General features: G+C 41.9%; 1 protein-coding gene across 3 annotated transcripts in view; it reads right to left on the bottom strand.

Annotated features, from left to right (window-relative positions):
- MAF (MAF bZIP transcription factor) overlaps window positions 1-21,315 on the bottom strand; it is a 239,970-nt gene that overhangs the window by 118,090 nt on the left and 100,565 nt on the right. For all 3 annotated transcript variants that reach the window (XR_010885282.1, XR_010885284.1, XR_010885283.1), the window contains exon 3: window positions 10,573-10,674. The gene's annotated coding sequence lies outside the window, so the exon portion shown is untranslated. The remainder of the gene's footprint in view (window positions 1-10,572; window positions 10,675-21,315) is intronic.

Here is a 21,315-nt window from a genome sequence, read left to right as displayed (position 1 = left end):
TTGTTTAAAAAAGCACATGTCACCCAGCACTATCAAACAATCTGCTCTGCATTGCAAGAGATTTAAGATGAAGTGAACAGATGAATTCCCAGTACTAGGGAGAAAAAATGTTTCTAACTCCAGAGAAGGAAGGAGGTTCATCTACCAATAAGAAGGGATTAAAAGTGGACTGCAAACATTATGTTATGTTATATTTCCTTTCCTTCTGGAAAGGACAAGAAGGAAAACTAAAAACATAACAAGAGCCTAGAAAAAAAGCATTATGAGAAAAAGGGAAACAGTTACATATCTCCCAATGCTTCTCAGAAGACTGAGCAAAAAAGTAGGTTTCTGCTCAAAGCACCAGTTTTCTTCTGTTCAGAAGTAGAATTGCAAAATATTGCTTGAATAGTATTAAATATATATAAAATATAGCAGTACAGGGGGTTATAATATGCAAGATACCATAAAAATAAACAGAGTAAAAAGCAGTCTTGGATCTTCCACTTTAAACAGATAAAGAAAGGCAAAGGGTTTCTTTGGGTGCCATAAGATGGTCTGAGAGAAACATGAAGGATTTGAATATCTTGGTCTTCCTACTCCCAAGCAGAGACCTCTATTCCCTGAGTAACATTCACTTTAATATCTGGGGCTAAATGTTCCAAATATTTTTGTTGCTGAATTCTCACATTTTGAAGGCTATGTACCTTGAATGCTGTGTTTTCTGGGCAAATTAATGGAGAGAGCTCTTCTTGGCATATTGAAATACTAGGAAATTTAACATCATGCACTAAATTTCAAATCTGCCTTTAGGAAAACCCAACTTCCTTTATAAATTGGCTCCTTCTCACTGGCAAAGGTGAGCAAGGTCAGGCAAAAAAGCAAACACAAGCCTACTTTTAACTTTGTGAGGAAATTTTAAACCCCATAAATTTCAATAAATTTTGCCTTTTATCGTGAAGTCCTGGCATATTTCTAATAGCAAGTTTTTTAAACAAAGTTCAGCTCTGCTATTTTATACTCTCTGTTTATGATATGTGTGAATGGACATGTATCCAAGTTTATAGCTGACAGCCCAATTGGAATGTCAGCTAGTCTAGAAGCCTGGAAAATTTTGAGGTCAGTCCCATTTTTCCACTCCCTGTGGTCCATGGAAATCCGTAGCTTAGAGATCTTAAGATAGAGAGACCATAGTGTTTTCACCCAGTGTTAATTGTTGTTTTAAACCAGCAGGCATATGCTTTTTACTCAAATGCATACCCGTAAAAAACAGCTCACTTCCATACTTACTGGTGAAGGAGAACAACGTGAAGGTTGCTAGCTTTATTCATATACAATAGTTTTGCTAGTTAGCCTCATTTCTGATCTTGCTATTACTGTCTTGCACCTTAAATGAGCCACAACTGCTAGTAAGATCTGAAGGTAGAGTGTTTTTAATAAAGCGATACATTAAACTCATTTTCACCTGTGATCAGAAGCCTTTCAGTATAGACTTAAAGAAGTTAAAAGTTAATGTATGAATGACACAGATTAGCTAGCCTGGGATATTGTAGAACAAAATATTCTGCTCTTCAGGGCCAATCATTCTTGTGGCTGCATTAGCAAATTAACAAATGAAGGGAAAATACAAAAAAACAATATATTAAAAAAAAATCAGGCTCTTTAAAGATATCTATTAGGTCATAATGCATCAACAGCAAAATAGAGGACTGCCTGCTTTAAGATTTCAAAAGTAGAAACTAGTAGGTTTACACAAGTTCATTGGTTCTTACTGTCAGCATAGGACTTCTTGGACCAACAAAGCTCTGTGGGAAGAGCCATGCTGTGAGTGAGTACCTCACTATAGGAAACTTTGTAAAACACAAAAAAATGGCCCTATTTCCTGTTTTAAAACTATAGGTATGCATTTGACAGCAAGATGAGTTTGACCAGAAAGTCTATCTTGAAAATCTCAAGGGTGAACTTTAACCCTATATAGCTCACTAACTATTTAATAAGGCTGGCAAAAAGGCCAAACCACTGGCTGTACTCTACTGTCCAAGGACAAGGATAATGTTAGTTTAAGAGGCACATTTTGTTTGCTGAAGCATACAGCACACTGCCAAAAGGGATTGTCCGTTGTCTCTCATTGGAGCAGCTATCACAAGAGGGTTTGTAACTACTGTCTCTTGACTGCATAAATAACCCATAAAGAAAAGATAAGCTCACATTTAAACAATGTTCTTTTTTTCAAACATCTATGAGGTGACTTATTTGCAGAAAGACAGGTGTGGATTCCTTCACCTCTCCTCTCCTGTTAGACGTTGCTGTCCTTCCAGCAAGCTGTTTGGAAAGGAAGACCCCTGAACAGTCCTGCAAGGGATGTGAACTAGTCATGCAAAAAGCACAAAATCCAGGAATCCTGATTTAAAAAACAAAAACAAAAAAACAACAACAAAAAACCCACACTCCTTCCTTTCAGACCCCAGGCCAAAGAGAAAACCAAGACCACAAACTTCAATGGGACTCCGTTGGACTGATGGCACTGTAAGAGACTAAAATTTTATCATCATATAGGCTCCAGAATGTGCTTTCTTTTCTAGTCTCCAACCTCAGTTCCTCCAAAGCTGTGTAAAGACGCTAAGGCTAGCACCTTCACTTGCAAATGGTTACAAGCTGCTTTCTGCATTGTACAGCGTTACAGAACAAAGGATTGTGGAAGTCTACACTCAAATAACACTCATGAGTTACCTACAGCTGTGGGGCCCCACATGGAACAAGCCTGTATTTCATCGTCCACCTCTAGTGCAATCAGAGCCCAGCAATGACGATGACCAAAAATGCATCCCACTTTCCAAGTGCAGCATACCAGAGAGTGGTTTTGGCATCGTTGCTCTAAACAAGATACTGATTAGCTAGTAATCAGCCAGCGATTAGCAAAGACAACTGGGTCACTTGAAGTTCAGCATGTGCATTGTTTGCTGGGAGGCACAGGAATGCTAGCAGCATGAGCAGACCTCCTGATACGAACATCCACTGCAAACATCGATTCAACAAACTTGGTTTGGAAAACCAATTTGTGTCCCAGAGAAGTTTAAGCATAAATACTGCAAAATGAGAATCATGATACTGACTGGCTTTATAAAACATCATAAGGTGTAGGTTATTCATGTTTTTTTAAACAGTTTCTCTATGTAACACGATCAGGAACACTAATGTTAAGAAGAGCCATCTTTTTTTCAAAGACTACTATAAACAAGTTCTACCATTACGTACAGCAGTCCAACCACTGTTCATTCGATATCAGATCTGGAGGTACCAAAAATTGGCTGATAGCTGATTTGCATAAAGAGCAATTACACAGTAGCCTTTTCTGAGCACAGATGCACTGAGAATCAAACGTGTAGCTGATTTCAGTCAGCAGGTTTTCATTAGAGGCCAGCTGACACTCCATGTATTTGTGGACCTCCTCCTGTTCCAAATCAAAGCTTGTATTGACTTTGGAGAGTCAAAGTTACATCCTGTGAAACCTGCGAGTCCTATAAGTTCATCACTTTTACTCTTTGTGCCACCATAAAGGGAAATCAGGAAGAAAGTTCCAACCACTTTAAAAACAGGGCTAAATTTATACCCAAGGCAATTTCACTGTCTTCACATTATCTATTGCAGCTAATCCAATTGCTAGGCTAGAGGTATCCAGGGTAGTTTATTAACTCATCACTAGCTATGTTTGAAATCTTCTTGTTCGTTATGCATGGCGGCAGTGGAACTGATGTGGTCCCACCTCAAAAGAGAGGAGGGCAGAAATCTCCAGTGTTGGCATTTTGGTAATCTGGGGAAAAACAAATTTATGTACTGTCACCATCACTCCCTCCTTGCTAAAATGGTGGCTGTCTATTCCTGCCAGAGGACAGTTGTGTTAATTGTATGAAAAAGCTGTTAATTTTTGGAGTTTCCATATGACTAACAGCGCCAGAAACTTGACCTTTAAGTCTCTACCTAAGGGTTTTGAAAAAAAGGCCTGTTGTACAGCACTGTGTAGTGGCTTGCATTTCCTGATAATGTGTATTATCTGCAACTGGACTTCTTTTTCCTACTTCAAACTTGGTTATTGTTGACTTTTACAAAGATTGTCATGCAAAATTCCAGTAAACTTTTAAAACTCTAATTTTTAGCCAGGTTAAAAAGAAAAAAAAAAAAGTCCTCTATCAATCTGCCCTCTTTTTCTTGCCATCTTTTAGTGGGTGTTACAAGAAAGCAGCTATTCAGTTATTACCAGAAATGACTGTTTTGTTAAAGCACAATATTTGAAGTAAACAGATATTTCAGAATATGAATACGTCCCAAAGTTAAGGTGAGTCTAGAAACTGGAAGCACTGAATCCAACTAAAGTTAAATTAGACTGGAACAAATATGGACAAATCCTCAAGCCAAGAGGCAAAATAGTTTTTTGTTTCTAGTCTCTAGGACACTAAAAATATCCTGGCATGACAACACTATATAATACATGAAGCCTGATATGGTACAGAATAAAGTCTGATGATGCCATCCTGGAGACATTCCTTGCATCAGGTCTGGATTTGGCCCCCAGTACTAGGCAAGCTTGCTAGCCTAGTAAAGTAAAGCAAGCACTGCTTTAATCAGAAGGTGGCCCCGGCCTCTTCTTGAACAGGAACTGCTGGTTCAGGAGATGGCTTCCTTCCCCGAAGGAGTCCCAGTGCAGCGCTGGTAGGGGTTGCTACACTCTAAAAATGGTGGTTTTGAGACCAAGGTCACTTGGAAGAGTTACAAATAGGAACTAGTCCTGGTCCCATCCTCTCCCCCGATGTCTCTTCCTTCTTCGGGGAGTGAGAGGGACAGAAGACCCAGGTATGCCACTTGTGTGCATCTGCAATAGGATATGGAGACATGGCTACCCTGCTTAGGGTAACAGAAAACATTTTGATTTTGCCATGTACATGCTGTTGTAACCTAATGTATGTGCGGAAATGTGACCTCAGATTAGAAAAACAGAAATGAGGCATACAGAGATTTACAGGAAATAAAGCAAATGGAGAGGAGAAATATTTTAAGTTTTTTCTTTGCCAAAATCACACATATCCACAATGTCAGTGCCAAGCCAGTGCCGGCTCTCAAAATAATGCCTATAGGGCTGAGGGAAAACATCACTGTAATTATTACAGTATGATTAACGAGTTGTTGCTTGAGGAAAGAAAAGCATTGGAAGAGTAGGGCTGATTTATAACAGCACTACTATTAGCAAGAGACACTCTAGAAGGGGTGAAGAGCAGTAGGAGAAAGCAGAGAAGGCAAAGAAGGTGTGACAACAAAAGGTTGGTTGCAGGAAGCAGTATCTCTCTGCTGCTCTACAAAATCCACTCAGTTTTCTCCTCAAATGGAAGTGGTTAAGAAGTGTAACCAACCTTCTCTCTCTCTCTTTCTTTTTTTTCCTTTCTTCTCTAAAACCCCCCACCTTACCTACTGTACACAGAATGAGACAAAGGCTGATCAACACCATGCCTTTATCATGAATTATCTTGTGCCCAGAAAGAGCATCAAAGCTGAGACAGAAAGCTGTTATAAACCCTTATTGAGCAGAATGCCTATACTATTAATTGCAGAACATCTGTGTTTCTTTGTCTGCTGCTAGGAACATTTTAATCTATATGGACCACAGAGTCTTCTGTAACCTTCAATGTGTGCTTTTAGTTAAGACAAAACTGTTCTTGATGTTACATCAAAGCTCTTCAAGGAACTTTGGATTTAAATTCATTTTCGTATTTGGGCCTGAGGTGTCTCCCTTTAGCCCTTATGGAGGTTGACGTAGCAGCCCTGGAAGTTCACGGTCAGTAAATGGAGGCAAAAGAAAGAGAGCAGAGCCATCAGGGTTACCCGCTATGCGTTGAGGGTGTGCTCACCGCAGCACGCAGCAGGGACAGCCGTGTTTGCACCGTTTCCCAAGAGGATTTGGAGGGCTCTTCTCCCTTAATTCCAGAAACGCTTAGGAGGGGGCATGTAACAAACCCAAAGCTTTGTCCGGCTTGAGAGAGGCTGACTTGCTACTGCACTGGGATCAACACTAGGATTTGGGATTTGAATACTTCCAATATTAAACAGTTTGAGGCAGTCCACTGGAAAATATAGCAAACCCAGGGCAAAGATAATAATAGATACGTGAAGAGAAAGACAGACAGACAGACTGGGCTTGCCTCATTCCTCAGCCTGTTAATTCATATTTGGCTTAAGGATTTTCTTGCCCGTTGTTGTTAAAATAATCCTAAAATTACCATTGAGCAGATCTCCTAAGAAATACAGCCAGAATATCAGTTTACATCACAAGAGGTTCCTGTGCAAATAGAAAACGCTGTCCTGTTGAAACTGGAAGCTCACGTCTCCCACACTGCACCTCTCTACCGACTGTCATGTGTTTCGAGTCCAGCAGGGCTAATAGGCTCCGTAAAACCCAAGGACTGATTATACTCAGAGCACAACACAGCACTGACTATTATGTAGCAACTTAGCTGGTATATAATTACTTTTGAGGAAAACGCATTGCAGAACAACATCAGTTCTCAAAGATTTAAGTTATTAAGGAAGATTAAGGAATTTCACTCTGGAAAAGAGACTTCACAGTGACCTAATTGAAGTTTTTAGCATTCTCAAGGGAACTAATAAAAATTGGTTCATGCAAATTCTTCGTACTTTCAAAGAACATGAACACAAGAGAACATTAGCTAAAAAAAAAAATTAAGAAATTGAGATCAAAAAGAATTTAGAACAAAAAAAACAGAATAATTTGAATTAGAGGGGACTATTCTACCAGGTCAGTTAATCCATCCCCTCCTCCCCTTGAATCACAGAAGGATTGATTTCCTTATCCTTAAATAATCCCTAATAGATGGGTGTCTACTTGAGCCAATGATGACAATTCCACAACCTCTCTTAGCAGTCTGTACTTTCAGAAGAATAAACATATTGAATAAATTATTAAAAGAGGCCACTGTGGGCAAGGAGAATCAATAAAATCTAGGGAGAACTTGTTAATATAGAGTGGGGGCTGAAAGACAGAGCACAAAAATAAGCTCATTAGATGAATGAAAGATGAAAATGGCAGAAAAGGAACAGAATCCTGCGGTGTATTTTTTATTCTTGCATTATTGTTTTCACTTACTATTTAAAGAAAATGCACAAAAAGAACACCCACACATTTCTCCAAGCATTAAGCAATTTCAAGAATGATCACATTAAAACTGCAGCTAATCTACTGTCAGCCTCTGACAAAGTAAAACAAACAAAAGAAATGCCCAGCACTACATATATGAACAACTTTCTTCCAAACTGAAACCAACACATTTGCAAAAGATAATTTCAGGTAGATTCATAACAGTACATTCATCCATAGCAAAACATACACAGAAATAAACCACATTAATAAAATACTAATATGTGAAAGTTAGATTTTAAGGTCACACAGTATAAAGACAAAGCTCCTCATCCTGCAATCAGGCACATATTTCGCTTTGCGCAGAGGAGTAGTCCCAGCCAGCTCACTGGGAATATTCACCTCTGCAAAGTATTACTCACTCCGTGGCTGCCACGCCAATTAACTCAGGGAAATTAATGCCGGTGTCCTTGGTGCAAGATTGTCATCAGACAACCAAGTGCTTTCCATGCCGCTGTGCCCTACATGCTTGCCACAGGAACACAGTTAGGATTTTGCACTTGAATTGGGGCTGGGGGTAGATTACCTGGGTGCTGGTACAGTCTCTGTGTTGTTCATGGCTGCAGGGGATTATGCCTGGTTTAGAAGTAAACCTGATCCGATTTTCCCATGGTTTCTCCAGAACAAGCTGGTTGTGAAACCATGCAGAAGGTATGGTTGAAGGGCAGCAGAAAAACTGAAGAAGTTGCAGAGTGGGGCTGTGAGAGCCTTTAAGAGTTCACATGAGCTCCAAAAGGTGCAATAGGCTTCAGCTGATCTTGGGTGTAATTCAGATTCTTCATTTGAACTTTTATGTGGTGGCTGCCATCCTTGCACCGCAGTGCTTGGAGACAATTTGTTTTCTAGAACGAGGTCAAAACTCACAGCTCCTCCTCTCTTCCCTTTCCTTTAAATGCTCTTGGTGGGCTATTATTAGATGTACGTGAGTCTCCTGAGAGGAGAGGGAGGGATGCGGCTTGATTGCTTTCGCTCTGATGGATTAGCTAATTGCACACGGTTACATGTGACATTTGGATCTTTTCCTTTATGCATTTTGGGGTTTTGGATTTTGGTTAGAGCATTTCTGATAGACATTTAACAGGGACTGAAAAACAGAACAAATATAAAAGTGGAGAAAGTTTCCACTGCCAACAAAGTCACAGATAAACATGCTGTGTTTCAAGAGAGGCTGAAGAAACTATCAAACAGGTTTTTTTAGGCCCCTATATAGTCATGACTGCACATACAATATTTGCAATACTTGTTCACTCTATGTACATGAAAAACTGGATCAGTTCTGCTCTGTCACTGACACTCCCCATGTCCCATTAATAATATTTACTGTTTGTTAGATTTACTTCTACAACTTCACTATTTATTCAGGCTATTATGCATAGAGCATGGCCATATACTCTTTACTAACTGTCTGTGCAAGGCATTTAAGTGACCTACAAACTATAATTATAATTCTGTAAGTACTTTCTGTCACTTTTACTATAAAGATACAGATTTACGTATCCACATTACGGATTCACATAATTGCAAGGTTCTACCTGGTTTGTTTTCAAATGTAGCAACATTTTCCTTAAAAGCAAAAGAAAACAACTCTCATTTGAGAAGTTTACTGTTAAGTTTTGATTGTATTTCATCAGGATTTTAGCTGTTTGTTAGTGTACAGCCCTTGCTGAGATTAGTCTGTCTGTATGCAATGGATACAGACCAACATTTTTGTTCCTGACAGGTAAACCTATACTTCCCAAGGCATTGAGTGCGTTCTCTCTCATGCACTTTTATATTTTTGTTAACCCCTTTGCTAGTAAGATGTGAACTCTAGTTCTGCCTTGAAATTTTGCACTGTACTTGGACTGGCTGCTAAAAACCAAATGACCTCATTTCAGCTTAAGAGACATTGTGGGAAAAAGATGATGATCAAGAAATAAAGATTCTGTTTTCCTGCATTTATATTATCTTTTGCTTCTAATAAATATTTAAGTAAAATTGAATTTAACTTAACTTGAGGATTGTTTAAGCTTACCAGTCATTAGTTTATTGCAGTTACCTTCAGAGAATTTTTATCTTAAAAATCTTTGGCATTACACCAAAAAACACTCTAACTTTCTTCTTCTTCATCTTTAAGCTTATGAGTTGCTTGTGCAGTTGTTGTACGAAAGTAATTTTACATATTTTTTTTCCTCTTATAGGAAAACAGATGGAGAAGAATTTATCTGCAGTTGGGATTTGCTGCATATAATTTATTTCACAGGATCAAGCAAAAGATAACTGTGAGCTCACGCTAGCCAAGCTTCCAGGATGCCATCACTTCCAAATTATATATATATTTGAGATTATAGTCATGGGGAGACGTGGGTAGAAAGCCATTGAGGCATTTTTTTTGATTTCCATGAAGGCTAAATGCTTCTCTGTAAATATACAGTACATTCCTCATGCTCCCTCTTGACTGGGTGGCTCCCATGCACAGAAATATATTTCATATTCTATTTCCCAGCTTTCTGAAGCGTTTGGTATTGAAGAAACAGCCTAAGCACCTAAAGGAGCTGTGCACATTTCCACGGTGGGCAGGAAGTTGTGTAACTTTGCCATACGCTCGGATTATGTGAACGGGGTGGAACTCATTCTGTCACAAGCTTGTTACAGAAGTACCATTTCTCAGTGGAAATTTTCTGGTACGTCCTATTGTTTTAGCATTACATTTTATTATTTTTCGTTAATACGGTAGGAAAATCACATTGCTTCCAGAACACGTTGATGCTAGTCAGGACGCTCTTGAGGCTAACAATGAGTCAGGACTCTGGATTCTCACCAAGCTCCCCTGCCATTGAGCTGCATTCGTTTTCCTTCCTCCTTAAGGAACTAGCTTTTATAGGCCTCCTTAGCTTTGGATTAACTTACATCATACATTTCATAGTATATATATTCTGGTGGAAGAATACAAACAGTATCATGCAAATTAATGCTCTAATCAAATTAAAAGGTTGAATGACATATATAGAGCAGTGTGGAAAAGAGGCTCCGCACTGCAACATGATGGTTCCCATTATGCGCCTTACAAATCACTCATCCGCAATGCACTTAGGGAGTGATAAAGCCAAATTACACTTGTGAGTCAAATGCTGAAAGAGTCGTGACAGAAAGCTGTACAGCGAGCAAACTTTCTCTTCCCACGTGTTTTAACACAGTTGGGCACAACACTAAGTTATGGAGGACACACGGCAGTTCTGAAGGGAGAGGGGGAAAGGTAATTTCCATTAGGAAAGGAAACAAAAGGGTTTTTCTGTCAACAGTGCAAATGGGAGACAGAGGTTCAGTTCCTGTTTTCTAAGCACCTTTTGTACCTTTAACCTCCCCCACCAACCTTTTTCTTGCAGCTCCACTGTCTAGGACGGGAGTCTCACCTGGGCAATAGACTGCAGAGAGCAGCAGCGCTGGCTGTCACTGCCTGCACAGTGGGACGTGGTCACAGACATGCATCTCTTCTCTCAGACCAAGAAGCTCCCCTATAAAAAAGGAGTCCGTGTTATGGTAAAGGTGTAGGATGAAATACTGCCAGCACATGCTTTATGACATTTTAATGCCTCTCAGTGCCACTTCAGTGCCAGCAGTGCTGTGACAGTTCCTCTCTCCCCCACTCCCTCGACTGTTTCACTTCTCAGCAACACATTTTCGTCCTGTGGCTCCACTTGCTTTGCTTTGCTTGTTTTTCTTCTGGTCCTGAGTACAGGGTCACTGACTGCCTTAATCAAAACTCACACCATATTGAAAAGTAAAAGGCATATGTACCATTTAACAGACTAACTCTCCCCTGTGCTGACTGGCATCTGATTTTTCTCAAAGAACTAAACTTCAGTAAGACCTGAATGGTTCAGTTCAGGAAGAAAGAGAGGCCAAATATCTTTCTAATCACAAACCTTTGCCCCATGGGGTCTGAATTCTTGCTTTAAGGACCACATCAGAAGATTTATGAAGTCTGCTGCTTTGTTCCCATTTTTAGGAACCTCTCCAAGTCACACTGGAGTCAACAGGAATCCTTTCATTGCCACGATTGGGCTTTGGAGCAGGTCCATAGAGAATGTCACTTTTCTGTGATAAAAAGAGATGAGCACTGAACATGCTCAGCATTTCCACTGATGCTCACGTAGGGTGGAAAGTGTTTCTTTCCGGATGAGTGATCATCCTGCACAGTCTGTAGAAACACTAACCAGATGCAGCACTTTTACCCAGTTCATCTTTCTATTATTCAGAGCAAGGCAGTAGAGCACTAAAGACACAGCTTTAAGAACACTTTAAGATAAACTTGAATAATCACTGGAATTATCCAGTTTCACAGCTAGACTTTTACAACGTCGAGCCCAAAGGAACCTAAATGAAGGCAATTTTCCCTTGGTCAGACAATCAGAGTCTTCATGAACCAACCTCTGAAGAATTCATTACAAATTACTGCCATGTTTACCTTGATTTTTACTTTCCTTTATGGCCCAAATACAGCTGTTTAAAAGCCCCTGCATTATGTTAGTGTGTACGAGTTTTCTCGGTGTGAAAATCAGACTTGCGATATGCCCCAAAACTCTGGATCCTAGGACCCCAGAGATACCTGAGACAGAATGAGTAAAGATGATGGATTTTTGTTATGGTGTTTTATAAAGATCCATTTAATACTAGCTCACTGTCGTACTCACCAAAGCCTTCATTCACTAAATGACAATACGTCACCTGTTTCCTGCCAAACCTGTTAGTAATTTGAATGTAAATAACGTTGCTTTAACTGGGCAGTAACATCCCCCTGAACCTCCAGATAAGGAAAAACTCTTGCCTACTACCAGAAGGACAACGAAACTGCTCGGTTTGTAGCCAGGAATGTTTTGTGCCTGCTTTAGGGGGACCCAAAGTTGGCAAGGAATGGAGCTAGCTGCGCATGGTTGGCTGCAGACTCCAACATACCTTAACTACATTATCCCCATGAGCTGCCTATTCCCTGCAAAGACCTTGGTTTGCATTGCTGATGCTTTTACCAACATAATAAGGAACAGAAGACCTTCCCTTGTGAAAGCATCATGTTACCAGCGCAGCAGCTGGGCCCATCTCTTTGTTCAGCAGGCTTAAAAAGAGCAACAAGCATTTCCATCGTTATCACCGCTACGCGCCGTAGGTGTCCCGGCACTCTGTTTTTCACTATACATTGACAAAAAAGATGCTGCTAAGAAGAACATTAATTAGTACAGGAGGGGAAAAGAAACAAAGCTGTACGTGGGAGCACTGTGGATCGGATCAGCTTGTTCGCTCCCAGCAGGAGCACACAATAAGTATTTATTTACTTGGAAGTGGAAGGTGTGCCGTGTCAAATATTCTCTCTGACGGACGCAGGCCCCTGTTGGATCACGCTATTCTGCTCTCTCTTTGGGGCTGTTTGTCTTTGGTTTTCAACTGTCTCATCATGATATATGTGCACTGTGCATACCATGGCGTGTCAGGCTAGATCAGACTACAACTTGTCACACACAGCAACAAATTAAGGCAGTATGAGTGAGCTGCAGATACATATCACATGACATGGTGAAGTTAATAAAACTTAGTTTGGTGGAAAATATTTTGGTGTGTAGTAAGCATCCTTTGGATCATGTTTCCTGCTCTCTTGGCTGGTTAAAATCATTCTTTTTAACATGCACAATTTGAAATTTAAAAGGTAATTATATTTTTTAGAAGTATACTTTTAAACATTCGTCTGTGTGGCTCCCTTTGTTCTCGCAACAGAGTAATCTGTTACTGTCCTCTTTGCAAAATTATTCTGACTCGCATTTATTTTATCACGTATCTTGCATTATTTGAAGGTGCCATTGTGACATAACAAAAGATGAGCAAGCTCTTGATAACTGACTGAAGCCACCTTGGCATTTATTAAAAGGAAGAGGGAGAAGCACATTTTTGGCTAATATAAGAACCACCTGAAATTCTAGCCCAGATCTCCGCTCAAATGTCACCCCAGCATTTCTGAGGTCCCCTGACTTTCCTCTGCTGCCCCCCTCATGCATGTTCCTGGTTTGGGTCAGAGGTGTTGAAAACCTGCGTGAAAGAAGTCCTCTTCCAGCACCTGCCCTTCCTGCAGAAGCTGGGCACGTATCGGAGACAGTTTGGGGGGCAAATCTGGAGAGGAAAAAAGGGCTTGAATTCGGGGCCCCGAAGTGGAGAGCCAGCAAGCCGGAGCACGGTGCTGGGCTCGGCCGGCGTCTCCCGGTTTGACTTTCTGCAGTTTGCTTAGGCTTCAGTTCAGCAACATGCAAAGCCCCATGGTCATCTTCGAGCACAGGTGGCTTCACGGAAGTCAACAGAAAACAAGAGGACGGTTACGCTGCTGGAGTCGGAGCTGTGCGAGCGTTTCTGTTGGCCTGGTGGCAGACCTGAGAACTGAAAGAAGGAATCAGGTGGGGTTGCTCCCAAAACATGCCGTGTTTTGGTGCGACAGCCATAAAACCCCCTGAAAAGTTTCATTTTGGATCATCTCAGGGTGTTTTGATTGATCTAGAATGGAAATTTTCATTTTGTTTACATTTTTTAAACTGAAAGTTAAACCACCAACAAACCCCAAGCCCTTGCTGAAAAATCCCTCTGTTTCAAAAATGTCAAAATGAAACTTAAAGCACTGACAATTCCCTCTCATAGTGAGAAGTCTAATATTGCCTTCATCACATTACTTTCAAAATAATCCTGAACAAACAAAAAAAAAATTAATTCTGGAAAGTAACTGGTATAAAAAAGGTCAAAATGACATGGTTTATTTTGAAAACATTGAAATGAAACATTTAAACTTTCCTGGGAAAAGAAATTCCCCCGGTTTTCTTTCTGACAAAACTCTTCATTCCATTCAACCTGAATTTGTGAGGAGTTTTCCATTTCAAATTGCCCTTTTTGGCAAACTTAGTCTATCCTGGAAAGATTCCACCAGCTCTGTTGAAACTGGCACATGCTTACATACTTCACTGAATAAGAGATTTCATCCTGTAAAATGGGGATAATAATAAAACTCCCCCATCAATGGAGAAAAATCTATAGGTCGACTTGTTACTATTTGTAAGACATAAATGGCTATGGTAGACACCACAAGTTTTGACTTTTCGAGGTATAACTCTTGACAACAAAAGGAATTCTCCTGGATTTTAATGGAAACTAGATCAGCTCTTAAAAATCTTAACCAGGTAGGTGAACAAAGAGCTAAAAGATAAAACAAGTGTAAGCACTTTACAATTATGATATAGAAGACCCCTAATTTGCAGTATTACAATACAGCTATTTAGTTTAGTTTAAAGTGATAAATGGACCCAGGCATCTGGCTTCTGGCTGCAGCGGTGAAGGATGAGGGCTGGCCGTTGCAGTCGCTGCACGGGATGCTTTGCCGCATCCAGCAGCGAACAACAGCGGGGATGAGTCTCTTGGCTGCAGGAGGTCTAGTCCTGCCGGTCGATTCAGGTATCGCCCACAGTGTCTCGCTTATCCTGTCCTCTTCCTGACCGGGAGGGAATTTCACTGCTAAACTGGGCAATCAGGTGGCAGAATGTTTTGGGTGGAATTTTCCTGTTTCATTATATGTGACATGTTTGAGACTGAATTTTGCTACAGACTCGTAGCCTATGGCAGTGGGCAGGCCAGATGAGGCTTCACCGAAATGTGGAGCAAACGTACACAGAAAGAAAATGGATAAAACATTAAAATGACAGCTTGCTGAGGTAGCTTTTTGTCAGAGCAGCTTTAGCAGGATCACAAAGTGATGTGCAGTAGTTGACATAGCTCGCCGTGACGTGGTGAAACAAAATCGATGCTTAGTTTGCCCCGCTAGACCAGGATTTGCTACATGCACAAAATTTCCAAAGCGGGCCACAACAGGTGTGCCAACAAAATTGTGAACGTACGAAGAGATGTGTCTATACAGGATGCTTGAATCAAACATCTAATCAAACTTTGTCGCGATGCATTCAGTGGTTTGATCAATGAGCCGTGCTCTGCAGCTCACGTCTGCTGTTAACTTTAAAACGGTTTTGCGCCCCATGCGATGTGACAGCATAGATGCAGGAAACAGTGTCAGAGCTAATAAAAAAACCTCGGAGCCAGAAGGAGAGTAAGTGTTTTTGGCAAAATTCTGGCCTCAGGAAAATCAATGGCAATACTCCTGCTGCTGCTGCAGTGCCAGGATTTCACCCTTTACCTGTAGGCAAGTCAGTGGCTACTCACTAACATGAATATCTGTTACACTGAGCTTTATTTTTAAAAATACTTGGGTTTAGCTTCTGAACATCATTTCCAATGAGCTTTTGTTTAGCTCACAAAGGTCAATTAACGTAATTCCAAAGCTTCTGGATCAAGTTTTGTATAGATCATTCTCTCTAATGCATCTGTCTCTCATGAACTACTCACATCTTCAGTTTTCACTTAATTCCCTTTGAAGTTACCTGTATGCCTAAAGTTAAGCCTCTTTTTTTTAAATCTTTACAGAATCAGGGACACAGTTTTTCTAATTCTCCATTCAGCTGATGTGGTAAGAGCAGTAAGGATGGGCTGTGATGTATGCAGAATTACATGCTGTGTTCTTCCTCAGAGCTGCTGCTTTTCCACGGCAGTAAAAAAAAGCCTATTTGCAGGGAATCTTGTAGTGGTTAAAATACATATTTTAGTTTTCTCCATTTCTCCTTCTCAAACTGAACTAACAGGTACAACACACATATGTATGAATGCGCATGCAAATATTTAAGAACAGCAATCGTACAAAAAGGCTGTGGAGGATGCTGGAAAAACATGCACTTGTTTTAACCACTTTAAAAGTATTTTTTTCAAAGGCTAAAAATGGAAAATATTCATGTGCTAATTACCACAGGATGTGCAAATATAGGAAGGGTTTTTTTCTGTGTTTTCAGAACCTTTACGAGAAATGTTGTCATTTAATTCATGTATATCACGAGATTTTTAAATTTACATTCCTACTGGTTCCAACAAGAATTTTTTATCATCTACAGAAGGAAATAATAAATACCCATAAATGTAATAAAACCTGCTTGCATAACATGTTATTTTTTAAAAGAAAAAGATAACTTATCTTAGCTGCTGCCAAGTATTTAAGTCATCTTTGTTTCTACCATTCACTCAAAGCTCAAGGACTTCAGCTGGGAAAGCGTGCACGCGTACAGATGTGTACACAGGGCACCCTCCCCACGGGAGTGAGAACATACCCACTTTTTGCAGTTGCAACTGGTGATGAAAGGGAAAAAAGGGTTTAAATGACAGCTCCTAATCTCTCAGACCTACAGACAAAAGGGAAAAGTAATCCTCTATTAAACCAACAAGTTTTCACAACTTCTCGTGAAAGTTTCACCAGGTCTTTATATGCTTTACGTGTCTCTCCGGTACGTCAAGGACCTGCTGTTTCCCTCGCAGCAAGCGTGAAACCACGTGCTCGCAAGCCGTTCCCTGAAAGGTGCGGGAAGGCCATCTTTAGCTATTGAAATCTAGGAGAAAGGGGACGAGCCATAAATAAATACACGCATAAACAAGCCCGCGAATGATCTGTACACAGCATCTTGCTGAGAAAGCACAAAAACGAGTTGAAAAAGCCAGGGGGATGAGGAGATGGGGAAGAAAAGAGGGAGGAAAACCCTAGCAGCCTCACGGGGCGGCGCCGAGCCGTCGCGGCCAGGGATGGGGAGGACGGAGGACGGGCAGGTCTCTGCCCTTTTCCCCGCCGCTATCTGAGAGAAGGTAAGCAGGGAACATTTCCCGTGTTTTAGGATGGTGGAAAAGCGCGCTTTTGCCTGCACGCAGTCTGCTTTGTAGCTAGGCAGCAAAACGGCACGGATTGACCCATTCCGCAGGCGAACGCCGGGCTCTGGGCAGCGGCGCCCCCGAGGACGCCCTCCTCCCCGCTCCCGGGCCGCGCGATGGGGCAGGGGCTCGGAAAGGCCTCGCGGAGCCTCGGCAGGCCGCCGCAGCGAGGGCTCTTGCACGTGCAGAGCGGCAGCGCCAGGGCGAACCTCTCCCATCGCTGCTCTTCCTCCCCGCGGGCATTCCCGAAAGCCCGCGCTTGAGCTTGCTCCTCCGGAAACGCCGGGAACGGCTCAGCCGCGAAAGCCCTTTCCAAAGGGCCGGCGAAAGAGTTAACAATGCCCTTTCATGCGAAACCGCAAAAAACCGGCGGGGCGGGGGGGAAAGGGGTTTTTAACTGGGAAATGGAAATCATCCAAACTCTAACCGAGAGCAAAAGCGCAGGGAGAGAATGAAACGCACAAATCATTCCGGCGTTCGAAGTTGATAAAGTTATTAAAAAGGAAAAAGGGAGGTGGGGGGGGGAGGAAACCCCCCCTTCAGTTCTGCCCTATACCTTTAGGCCGTGCAAACAGAGCGCGAGAGCCCAGAACAAGTCGGGCGGGATAAGGATCTGCAGCAGCCGCTGCCGCCGGCCTCGGGCTCAGGCTCGGGCTCGGGCTCGGCGCGGGGAGCTGCTGCTCTCCCGCTCCGCTCTGCCCAGCTCTTGGCCGGAGCCGCCGGGGGCTTGCTTGCATAAACTCGGCACTTCTCGGGCTTTTTAAAAAATTATTATTATTAGCAAGTGGGAGAAGAGAGGCTTTTAATAGGGGCGGGCTGGAGCCTGGCTCGGCCGGGCGCGGGGTGGGGTTTGGAGGGCCCCGGCCGGCTATTGGGCCGGCCGCGTAGCAACAGCGCCGAGGGCCAACCCCGGCATTTTTGCAGCCGGGCCACTGTCCAAGGATGGGTGCCAAATGCTTCGCTCCTCTGCCAAGAAAACAAACAAGGGCATTTTTAAAAACTCCAGAGTTAAAGGTTCCTTTTTTTTTTTTCCTTTCTTTCTTTTTTTTTCCCCCTCCTCCGCAAACTATCCTCGCTCGCAGTTAATGCTCCCCCTCTCCCCTTATCGCTGCAGTTGGCGCTCCGGGGAGTTGTTGCTTTTGCAGGTTTCGGAGCCGCTTCCACTTTCACTGCATGGGGCAGTTTCACGTCTCTGCACCCCAGAGCTGTTGGTAGGGCACAGTCAGCTCGTTTCTCCTCAGACCCTGTAGGTTCCCTCATTTCTTTCTTATGGGAGAAATTGCTACCGTGTGCATTAGCTTTGAAATCTGCTTGTTACTGCTGTGCGTTTATATAACTTACATAATTTACCATCTATGTCATTCTCTCATCTTCAATCCCGTTATTTCAAATCTGCTAAAGACATGGAATAAGAAGCACAGAGGCTTAAATTCACAAAAAGTGGCTTGCAGCTAGAAACTCTTTTTTTCTGCAGAGAAATAAGAAAGGATTTTGGAATCCTCCTTTCCTTTTTATTAAAGACATATTTTTACATTAGATTTTTAATGTGGTCTTTCTTATATATTAGTCTTTGTGACTGCTGAAGTTGGGGTAGAGCCAAACTTTTTTTGAACAGCAATCCGGACTATGGTTTTTACCAGCTGAGAAATCTCTAGGTCTATACTGTGACATAAAATCCCTTCTTTCCTTGTGCAGGAGAAAAGCACTGAGCTCAGAGCCCATTTCCAAGAGACGCCAAGTGTCTTCAGGACCTGGTGGCTTAGTGCCCACCCAGACAGAGTGAGCTCTCGCCCTGGATCTTTACTTTTACTGTGCTACAGGAAAAAAAATGGAATTGAGATTTCTGTTGCTGTTGTTGTTGCTAGAAGACAGTTCACCATGAGGTGAAGCCAAACAGGACCTCTTGGGAAATGCGAAACACTTCACCGAGAAAGGCCTAGAGAGGCCAGGACTGCAGCCCTCTTCTCATGCAAGTCATTCCATGAATTTCCAAGACGCTGCTCACATGAGTAAGTCTGGCGGGGTCAGGCCTTTATTTACACACAGAGCACCTCTGAAGGTTAAAGGATGTCATTTGCAGTCATGATCCTCTTTCACTTCCTACCTCTACCTCTCTTTACTGGGCAACCTTGAGTAAATCACTTAACCTCTCTAAGATCAAGTTTACCCAAGTGCAAGCGTGTTTGGAGCCTCAACAATGTGTGAAGTGCTTTGAGGTCCTTGGAGGAAAGAAATAATGTACCTGCAAATTATCCATGTAGCTACTTCTATAGAAATAAATCTAAGTTCCTGTGTTTAAGCGCATATCCCGGCTGCATCCCAATCTCAGGTCTGCGTAATAGTGGTTATATCCCATACTCTCCCATTTGGCTTTCACAGGAAAAATATGCAGGAAAAGAGGTTGAAAGGGCCTCTCAGCAATTGCACTCAGGTCTCCTGAGCCACAGAGCTGGACTTTGCGCATGTTGCAAGGTGAACTTCTTTCTCAAAAATTTGTATCTGATATATGGAGAGATACATTTCTACAGCTGCATGCTGAAGTTGGGCATGCAGGTTACAGATCGAGTAGCCACATGCACTGTTTGCTTTCTTAAACTACCTAAACATCTTGTGTAAATACAACTGGACCGGACAAGATTTTTGGAGCTCAATTTCTGAATAGCTAAGAAGCACGATGACAGTAACTCGTGTGGCTGTGACTATTCTTTCAGTCCTAGGCAGAACTCAGAAATGCAGAGGTACAAAACTGCACAACAACAGGAACCATACAAAAAAGAGAGTTTGGGTAAAGGTTCACTGCAGGGAGAAAAGGGAAGGGGCTTCCTTTTTTATCATCTGTACTGGTTCTGCTTATCTTTTACTAGAGGTTATTTTTAGTGATGAGGAAGTAGAATGAGAAATCCATTTTGTTTTGCTCATGACACAGCAACATTCACAACTTAATAACTCAGAATAACATCCCTTCTGCCCTAAAGAAATAATCTGACAAAATTAAAACAAGACTTTATCCAGAGACTGTCCAATTCAACAGTAACTTTCCACTCAACTGAAGAGGCTTTGGATAAAGCCTTCATGTGGAAATCCAACAAATTGAAGCAACACAATAAATGCTTGCTATGAATTCGGGGCTGTGGTCTTTATTATTTTGCATTCATTACTAAGCTAAGTATTATATGCTTGCATGGGAATTTACAGGACTACAAAACAGGACAAAATACTGTGGCACATAAGGGCAGCTGGATCAACCAGGAGGCCTTGAGCCATCAGCCAGCCAGTAGGCGCTGAGCCGCGTTTGCACAATGCCTTCCTTGACGATGGCTTCCCCTCCCATGCTGCTGCCTCCAGCATGCTCTGCCTACCTCCGCCATCCGCGACAACATGTTTCACCACCATCTGAAACGGTATGTTTTTTAAGGGGTACATGCATTGTGTCGGTAATTCCTATATACCCATAATTGGTTTTATAATACTTGGTTACGTATAGGTAGTACAGTAGGTAGTATAATTTGCCAAGAACTTGATATGAATGCATTTCATAACACGCTTTATATAATCCATTATTAAAGAACATAGCTGCATCTGTAATTATGTTTGCAAATGCATTTTATTGAGTTCTGCTTAAAGTATGCAGTGCTGAAACCAGCTGTTAGGCTGCAGAAGTATATATACTTTGCTTCTTTCCATATAATTCTTCTTTCTGTATAGACAACACAATAAAGGGAGAAGTATAATATTTAGCCTTGTTTTCATATCAGAGTCCAGCCCCTGAAACTTGGGGAAAAGTCTTAAACCTTCAGTGGAATCCGGTCATTTTTATCTGCTTCAGTTCTAAACAACAAAAGTGATTATATAAATTCTGGTTTGAGATCGATCAAATCTTTGTGTGTCTCCTCCATCCCTGATACTGCTGTGAGAGGCAAAAATTGCATTTTGTACAGGCTTATGTTTGCAGAACCCACCCAGGTATGCAAGCTGGACTCTACTGTAGTGTGTGCTAGAAATGCTAAATATATTCTGATTTCCCAGCCTCTTTTTGGCACGGTACGAGCCAGAGAGGATCTGGCTTGTCACATCCCAGACTGACTTTGAACGACCAGCAGCAGCTCTGGGAGGGGAGCTGCCTTTACAGCCGCTGGTACTGATTCGGCTAAGCACAGGCAGCAGAGCTTAGCCTGGTGCCTATAGATTTCCCACAAAATCTCTCCTGTACATGGTTAATTTGCAGGAGTCAGGCAGCTCAGACAGCAGCAGCATCTTTTCTCATACTGCCTTTCCAATAAATGCCCTTTCAGTCGAGGCTGATTAGTTCATCTGAAGCTTAAGTCCAAGAGCATCAAAAG

Source organism: Apteryx mantelli, chromosome 10 (assembly GCF_036417845.1).
Source record: "Apteryx mantelli isolate bAptMan1 chromosome 10, bAptMan1.hap1, whole genome shotgun sequence".
Taxonomy (NCBI): Eukaryota; Metazoa; Chordata; class Aves; order Apterygiformes; family Apterygidae; genus Apteryx; species Apteryx mantelli.
The sequence above is the reverse complement of the archived record's forward strand: the minus strand, read 5'-3'. Positions and strand labels throughout refer to the sequence as shown.